The following is a 2,813-nucleotide window of genomic DNA, read 5'->3' on the forward strand; positions in this document are numbered from 1 at the left end:
TTTAAAAACATCTATAGATCTTGGGGGTCATAACATTACATGCATGACCCATTGGAATCTATTGAGTAGCTCCATAGCTTCCGGCACAAGGAAACCGAAAGTATCAAATGCAAAATGTATAAATGTGTGTCGATTTTTCATGCACGCTTTCTCATGTTTTGCCACTTTTCATGATGCAACTTTTAAAGCAGCTTGCCCCATAGTGAAAGCCCCACTCTCCAAGCCCACAAGAGCAGAAACCACTGTTAGATCCACGCATGCATGCTTCCCTACAGCCCATCCAAATACTAAAACATCAGTTGGTCTAAGTGTTGATCTTCCTTCCAATGGGCCAGTTAGAAAGTTTACAGGTGCCTTTTTCTTGGCAGAAACCCTAACACACCTTAATATGTCGAAAAGAACATCCCTAACTAGATCGTGTCGGTGCTTGAAACCTGGGAGCTCTTTACAATGAACTGCGTGTTCCCCAAAGGAGTCCAAGCATGCCTTGCGACAAACAGGGCAAGTCTCATCACCTGGAAATAAAGGTATCATACGACGATACTTGAGGATGACACGATATTCCACTGGCGACACATGCTGGCCAAGACCATCAATAGGAATAGTCATAAGAAAATCCTGAGCATGTGGGGCCCTTAGACACTCAAAAATTGCTTTCTGCCTAATCGTCATGTCAAAGTGAACATCCATGTCTTGGATAATTTTACTAAAAAGGGCACTCGCCAAAAAATGTTGGGATTTTGGAGGGTCGGTGTCTTTATTAGTGAAACCGTTAAAGGCAAAGCCCGAAACTATATCATGAAGACAGGCCAAAGAACGAACATATTCTGAATCCATACCACATATACCGCTATCTCGTAAGTTGTGGTCTTGTAACAACAATGGTTGAGCTCGTGAGGCCACAAAAGCATATGAGGAAGCTTCTACTATTGAGTACAACCCCAAACCACAAAACCTAATTGGTAATGAAGCCAGTCACCATTGAAGGTCCCCAAAGAACGGACCCCCACAAACCACAATGTCCTTAACCGACCCACGCAACCCTTTATCAAAACACAAAGAAGTCTCTTCCATGTGAACGAGTTGGCACATCCTCATACCAAAGAAAATTTTGGCGATGCCCATGCAAGATCGAAGACAAAGGAGCTCCCTCTAGGGGTCATGTAACTTTGGTAGAAGTCACATCAAATTAACATCCTTGGCAGCCATCTTCATGGCTACCCGCTAATAAAACTCACATCTCTACTAGCAGCTCCCTCAAGAAGCTCACCCCTAATAACGGTCACCCAATGTCAGTAGGGAATAAACCTATACAAAGCTTCCTACCATAGTATGAAGGTTGAAACTGCTCAGTTTTCTTGATATTCAACTCAAGCCCTAATCTTGGGCTTGCCACCCTAATGATGTCCAATACTCTGGCCACCTCCTCTGAATTTCCAATGGCGGTCCCGTCATCAAGGTACCAAGCATGAAGAAGAAGCTTGCAACTGGCTCTAATTTGATGTATAAGTGGGTGCAATACAAGAGCAAAAAGAAGTGGTCCCGAAGGGTTGCCTTGCTGGACTCCAATAGTAGACCAAATATGCTTATCTCCCAAATACATCCTTGCTGCATGTCCATACAAGAATTCAACCCATAAGGAAATTGAAGAGCACCTCATCCTGACCTCGTGAAGTAAGGCAGATCTATCCACTAAATTGAAGACGTTCGAGAAATACATAGTAAGCATTACAAGAGATCCATCATCATCACATGCACTTAACACCGTATTGATACTACGAAGTACAAATTTAGTGCCACCCGACACACCTACTCCAAATTGAAAAGGTATCGTGTCATTTCTTTACCATCTCCTTTCATAGCAACCTTTGAAACCAAACGCCTCCATATAGTGCCCACAACAATAGGACGGATTCCATTGCCAAGTTTTAGGAGTAGAGTAAGAGGTGCAGACACTACAAATTCTGCCTGACGGACATCTTCCCCCTAGCAACATATTAACCATTGTGGTGATGGCATGTAAGAGATATGTGGCAATAGAAGACCCCTCATTACATAGAGCATCCAAAAATGTGTTGAGCTCTCCACTCGTCTCTCCCACACGAAGTTCCTTTAAGAAACGATTTAATACAATCATAGACATTGTCAATATCTACTACAAGGGTAGGCTCAGAATAAATGGTGCTTGTGATGGATGGGGATGGCTTGTATGGATGCTTAGCCTATAAAGATTTGATAGTGTCACTGTCGTGTGAAGCAACACCCGAGGAGCACAACACTTTCAATGTTGCTGTAAAATGTCCATCAACAACCTTACAGAGACATTGTCTGACATTGGTGTTGCCTTTTGTTATGCCCTCCTGAAAGTGATCTGCTCTTTGGCCCGATGAGCCAAGACCTGCATTGTCGAACATATTTTCAACTAATGTGACAATACCGTCTTCTTTCCCCATGTAGCCAAAGAGTTCAATATACAATGATTTCCTGTTCCTAGACCTACTTTCTTGTCTGTTCTTATGCTTGAACACCAGCAAAGTACATCAGGGAAGAAGCAATAGCCTAACCCATGATTCAATAGACTCGGGGTGATTTTTGCAACACTTAAGAGAAAGCCATACGACAACTATGATGGATACTTTTGGTGATCGTGATAGTTGCCTTGAAAACACGATCAAGCAGCTCATCATCCAAAGGCATACCTACAAGTACTACAGTTTCATGCCCTATGGAACCCAAATTTGAAATGCCAATCATGTGTGCACTCATGCCGTCGACCCCACCAGTAAATTGTACAAGACCATCAGGGTAGTGGT

The sequence above is a fragment of the Lactuca sativa genome, chromosome 3 (genome assembly GCF_002870075.4).
Source record: "Lactuca sativa cultivar Salinas chromosome 3, Lsat_Salinas_v11, whole genome shotgun sequence".
NCBI lineage: Eukaryota > Viridiplantae > Streptophyta > Magnoliopsida > Asterales > Asteraceae > Lactuca > Lactuca sativa.